Genomic DNA, 7,029 nt, shown 5'->3' with positions numbered 1-7,029 from the left:
AACTCCTTTTTGTTTTCTTAAAAAACAATGCACCGTAAAATACATTGTAAATTTTTAACTATTTTAAACATTAAATAAAATATGTAGTGTAGAATTATTGTTATTATATAAATAAATAAAAATTCAACTCAATTTAATTTCTTTAAAATAATCAACAGTAATTGAAACAAAATTTTGATTCAATTTTTCAAAATAAGTCAACATTAATTTCTTCAATTTTTTTTAAAAAAAATTCTAACTTCTAGCAATCTCTAATATTCAAGAATTATTATTATTATTAATAATAAAATGAATTTCCTAATATTTCAAAACTACTACTAACCTCTAATATTCAAGAATTATTATTACTAATAATATGAATTTCCTAATATTTTAAAACTATTACTAGCGTTGTAAATGGATTTCATTAACAAGATCAAAACTTGAATAATCATGTTGGGACCCCAAATGCAAGTTTTATCAATCGATAATCAATATTACAAAGATTAAATTAATAATTTCAAACAAATAGCTAGTCAATAAAAAAAAAATTATTTCTAACTATCTACTATAATAAAATAGCAAATAATCAAAGTTAGAAACACAAGTCCAATCAAAAGATAATTAGCTCAATCATGTCAACAATTCAAATTAACTCACAACAAGAATAAGCAAGTAGTTAACAATTAACAATCATCTTTTATAAATCATGTATTGCAATAGAAAAATACATCGCACTTAACACAATAATAATATGTAAGCGTATCAGTACTTAACATGGAACACGAGTAAACATAATTGACTCAAGATACAAACAGATAACCCACTCGACCTGATTGGACAAACCCGATACCACTTATGTGACACCCTACACCCAAAATAACATATATAATAATTTATACTAATTTTTTTTTTTTACATTCGCGACAGATAAAGAAAAATCTATTTCCAAGAAAATAAAAAATAAAAACTTTTATAAGATATCACATTGCTCAAAAATCAAAAGGAACACTTTAAACTTTTTTTCCTCCTATAAAATAGTGCAATCTCAATAAGATTGATTTAAGTATAATTACTTAATTTAATTATAAAAACTTACGGGTACTTATAAGGTTTTCATACAAAAAGTCGTTACAAATTAAATAAGTAAAATACAAATTTACAACCCTTATTCTTGGTATCACCTATCAGAGCGGGGTTTCTCCCAAACTTGAACTTCAAGACTCATTAACCTCTAACAACTGCGATTTTGCAAATGCAGAACCAAGCCAGTCAAACACAAACAACGAAGGAGGTGAGTTTTGAAATCATGTTGATAGTATAATATAAGTATGAAGAACACGCAAATAAGCATAATGGGCCGTATCATAATCACATTACGATCTATCAAAATATTTAAGCAAATAGTACCATATTATAACATCAAAGTCACTCAAGTAAAATAATTATCTCATTATAATATGCATCAAATCATCTAAGAGTAATTATTATTACTTTTGGAACACATCAATCACAACAAAACAATCATAAGGGAATGCAATGTTATGCATGAGCTTAGACTATACTTCACAATGTGGTATCATTCTAACTCTAAAGTACTTTATTAGGAGGCTTGATACTATGCCACCATCCCGGTGGATAGACAATTCAAATTGATTATGTCCTCATAGATCCCCTCAATTCAACATGAGACATATATACGTGAAAGTCGAGGTAAATGTGTGTTGCATGGTAGCTCATGACATTTGGAGTGCTACCTCCAAGTCACCTAGGAATTCTCGACCCGAATACCTCCAACGTCTGACAATCTTTCTGTAACACCCCATTTTTCAAAGCGAGGGTGTATTTTTTTTTTAAAAAGAATTTAAAATAAAGCAGAGAAATAAATAAAGAAAAAGCCTTTGGATAAATAATTGAGTCATTAAAATTTACAAGCAGCGGAAAAAGTTTCTCAAATACATACATCCAAAGTATCTAAACAACAACCAGAAGATACAAGGAACCCATTCAACTAAGCTGTCGTACTGGCAATAATAGTAACAGTACAGTCTTCCGGTTTAAAATAAACGCAACCCCAAAAGAAAACATCTGTTCCTTCTGTGACAACCTAGTCTGATCATTTTACAAAACGACTAAACACCCTGACTGATCTCCACGCGCCCCGTGAGATCCTCCTAACGTAGCTGCAGTCAAGCATTCCCATCTCCATTTCCGTCCGTAGGGTACGAACCGGTAAGATCGTCCTGACTCTCATCTGAGGGCAAAGCCCAGATTTCCACAATAATTGTAAAGGTCACCAACCGAAAATAACAGTTAACACATAACATTTAAGTTTTAAATGCTAAAAAATAACTTTTCAACTAAGCATGCACCTTAGCAGGATTTTCAATATGCGAAAAGTTCATACAATACTTTGCCAATTAAAATGAAAGTAAAATGAGGTTCTCAATCCCCTAATTATATCATAACAAATCAAGACATGGATAGTTTCATGAGCAAACAATCATACAACTAAAGCTGAGGATTTTCACTGAGCCAATCAATTAGGCAATCGATTGGGGTGAAGGATTTTGATGAAACAGAATCCTGGGCTGAAATCAATCGATTGGGAAATCGATTGAGTGAGTACTGAGCCCCTGACTTAATACCAATCGATTTCCAAATCGATTTCCTGAAGGTTTTTAGTGAAATTTTGAACTCTGGCTTGATTCAATCGATTGGGAAATCGATTGACAGGGTAGCTGAGCCCCTGACTTAATGGCCAATCGATTTCCAAATCGATTTGGTCGAATATGGATGAGTCCCTGACTTAGGCCCAATCGATTGGGCAATCGATTTCGTAAATGATTTTCGAAAAACTGATTACAAAATCGATTGGCTAATCGATTTTGTCCATTTGGCCAAGTCCCTGTTTACTATCCAATCGATTGGGAAATCGATTTACCTGTGTATTCTTTCAAAAATTCATAAACTAACTCAATCACATTCATGCATAATCCCAATTCTTAACACTTAACACTGATAACACAATTACTACGACATCATGGATTTCGAAATGGTATTGCAATCAAACATGTTATCACCAAATTCCAAAACATAACACTTAGCATTTATAACACATTACTACACAAACAAAATGAACCAACAGTTCACAAATCAACAGGGTGTAGTCTCTCGCGGACAAACACAATTCCCTCAGGAACGTAAGTCGTAAACGTACTACCTATCACGGGTCCGTACCGTTTACCGAGGTGCCACCTATCCCGGGTCAGCACAACTTACCAAAACATACACGAGTAAACGAGACATTAAGAGATTCCCCATTCTTAATTCTCATCTAACTTAAACCAGGGCGTAGTCTCTCACGGACAAACCCCTGCGCAGTCTCTCACGGACAAACGCAATTCCCGCAGGAACGTAAGTCGTAAACGTACTACCTATCACGGGTCCGTACTGTTTACCGAGGTGCCACCTATCCCGGGTCAGCACAACTTACCAAACACAATTCCCTCAGGAACGTAAGTCGTAAACGTACTACCTATCACGGGTCCGTACTGTTTACCGAGGTGCCACCCATCCCGGGTCAGCACGACTTACCAAACGTAAATCGTAAACGTACTGCCTATCACGGGCCCGTACTGTTTACCAAGGTGCCACCTATCCCGGGTCAGCACGATTTACCGAAACACACATAAAAAAGCGAGACATTAAGAGATTCCCCATTCTTAATTCTCATTTAACTTAACGATTTTCAAGACAAAACATTCAGTAAATAAGTCATTAAGAGATTCCCCATTCTTAATACTCATTTACTGAAACGATTTTCAAAAACGAACATTAAGTAACCGAGACATTAAGAGATTCCCCATTCTCAACGCCCAGTTAACTTAAACAATTTTCCAAACAAAATAATAAGTAACCGAGACATTAAGAGATTCCCCATTCTTAACGCCCAGTTAACTTAAACAATTTTCCAAACAAAATAATAAGTAACCGAGACATTAAGAGATTCCCCATTCTTAACGCCCAGTTAACTTAAACGGTTTTCAAAACAAAATGTTAAGTAACCGAGACATTAAGAGATTCCCCCTCCTTAACGTCCAGTTAACTTAAACGGTTTTCAAAACAAAATATTAAGTAACCGAGACATTAAGAGATTCCCCATTCTTAACGCCCAGTTAACTTAAACGATTTTTCTTTAAAACAAAATATTAAGTAACCGAGACATTAAGAGATTCCCCCTCCTTAACGTCCAGTTAACTTAAACGGTTTTCAAAACAAAATATTAAGTAACCGAGACATTAAGAGATTCCCCATTCTTAACGCCCAGTTAACTTAAACGATTTTTCTTTAAAACAAAATATTAAGTAACCGAGACATTAAGAGATTCCCCATTCTTAACGCCCAGTTAACTTAAACGATTTTTCTTTAAAACAAAATATTAAGTAACCGAGACATTAAGAGATTCCCCATTCTTAACGCCCAGTTAACTTAAACGATTTTTCACAAACAAACGCACATTAAGTAAACGAGACATTAAGAGATTCCCCATTCTTAACGCCCAGTTAACTTAAACGATTTTTCACAAACAAACGCACATTAAGTAAACGAGACATTAAGAGATTCCCCATTCTTAACGCCCAGTTAACTTAAACGATTTTTCACAAACAAACGCACATTAAGTAAACGAGACATTAAGAGATTCCCCATTCTTAATACTCATTTAACTTAATGGTTTTCAAATTTCACACAACACAAACTCAACAAATTCTCACATCAAAACATATCAATTCATTTATTCACAAATCCAACCATACACATATCAAATTTCATCAATATCAATTAAGAGCATGTCAAAAACAACGAACACAAATCAAAGCAACATAACACACAGATACATCAAATTTCATTTACTCATAATCACACACAATGACATTCAAATTCATTTACCACGAAACATTCATCAATATAAACAAAACCTAACTCTAAGGTTGTTACCCATAACGCACTAGTTTGGTTTTTCCCCAAATCGATACATTTAACCCTAACAAATTCCTTCCCACACAACCACAGATAAGTCCCTAAATGCAAACTAGAAGTTTGGAAGGAGCCCTTACCTCAACGTTAGCTTTAACGCGCGTTTCCGGTACCGCGAGTAATTCCGGTAAAATCTCCGCTCGCAACGCCGCTTCCAAATTAGTTCACTAGCACCGTAGCGTGGTGGTGAGCAACTTTCCCTTCTATCTCTTCGAGAAATGAGGTTTGGATCTAGAAGAAACGGAGGGGTTTGTGTTTGGATCTCAAAACCGTTTTTCTTCGTTTTCGAATCAAAGAGGAAGAGTGGAGTTGCGAAAACCTTGATCTAACTCTCACCCAACCTTGGGTCACTAGCTTTGAAGAAAAGGAAGCAACGAAAACGAAAAATGGAGAAGGATGGAATTTTGGGTTTTGCTCGCGTGAGGTTCAGAGGAAGGAGATGGAAAATTGAGATTTTCCTTCCTTTCTATTTCTTTCCTTTGCTTTTCCTTTCTTCCTTTTTCCTTCCTTCCTTTATATACTATTTTCTTTTCCTTTTCCTTCCTTCTAGTTTTCCTTTCTTTTTCCCTCCAAACAAACATATATAAATATAATAAATATAACTTAACAAATATCTCAAAATCTAGATATTTATTAAATTACCGTTTCACCCGAAACGCCTTAAATTCTCCGTAAAGGATTTTCCGCAGTTAAATTCAATTTATTTATCGACGAGAAATTCTAATTGGCATCGAAATATCTTTTCGATTATAAAACTCAAAAATATTATTAACTTTGGCTAAAAACTGTTTACCGAGGTGCCACCTATCCCGGGTCTGCACAACTTACCAAACACAATTCCCTCAGGAACGTAAGTCGTAAACGTACTACCTATCACGGGTCCGTACTGTTTACCGAGGTGCCACCTATCCCGGGTCTGCACAACTTACCAAACACAATTCCCTCAGGAACGTAAGTCGTAAACGTACTACCTATCACGGGTCCGTACTGTTTACCGAGGTGCCACCTATCCCGGGTCTGCACAACTTACCAAACACAATTCCCTCAGGAACGTAAGTCGTAAACGTACTACCTATCACGGGTCCGTACTGTTTACCGAGGTGCCACCTATCCCGGGTCTGCACAACTTACCAAACACAATTCCCTCAGGAACGTAAGTCGTAAACGTACTACCTATCACGGGTCCGTACTGTTTACCGAGGTGCCACCTATCCCGGGTCTGCACAACTTACCAAACACAATTCCCTCAGGAACGTAAGTCGTAAACGTACTACCTATCACGGGTCCGTACTGTTTACCGAGGTGCCACCTATCCCGGGTCTGCACAACTTACCAAACACAATTCCCTCAGGAACGTAAGTCGTAAACGTACTACCTATCACGGGTCCGTACTGTTTACCGAGGTGCCACCTATCCCGGGTCTGCACAACTTACCAAACACAATTCCCTCAGGAACGTAAGTCGTAAACGTACTACCTATCACGGGTCCGTACTGTTTACCGAGGTGCCACCTATCCCGGGTCTGCACAACTTACCAAACACAATTCCCTCAGGAACGTAAGTCGTAAACGTACTACCTATCACGGGTCCGTACTGTTTACCGAGGTGCCACCTATCCCGGGTCTGCACAACTTACCAAACACAATTCCCTCAGGAACGTAAGTCGTAAACGTACTACCTATCACGGGTCCGTACTGTTTACCGAGGTGCCACCTATCCCGGGTCTGCACAACTTACCAAACACAATTCCCTCAGGAACGTAAGTCGTAAACGTACTACCTATCACGGGTCCGTACTGTTTACCGAGGTGCCACCTATCCCGGGTCTGCACAACTTACCAAACACAATTCCCTCAGGAACGTAAGTCGTAAACGTACTACCTATCACGGGTCCGTACTGTTTACCGAGGTGCCACCTATCCCGGGTCTGCACAACTTACCAAACACAATTCCCTCAGGAACGTAAGTCGTAAACGTACTACCTATCACGGGTCCGTACTGTTTACCGAGGTGC

The sequence above is a fragment of the Cicer arietinum genome, chromosome 6, assembly GCF_000331145.2.
Source record: "Cicer arietinum cultivar CDC Frontier isolate Library 1 chromosome 6, Cicar.CDCFrontier_v2.0, whole genome shotgun sequence".
NCBI lineage: Eukaryota > Viridiplantae > Streptophyta > Magnoliopsida > Fabales > Fabaceae > Cicer > Cicer arietinum.
The sequence above is the reverse complement of the archived record's forward strand: the minus strand, read 5'-3'. Positions refer to the sequence as shown.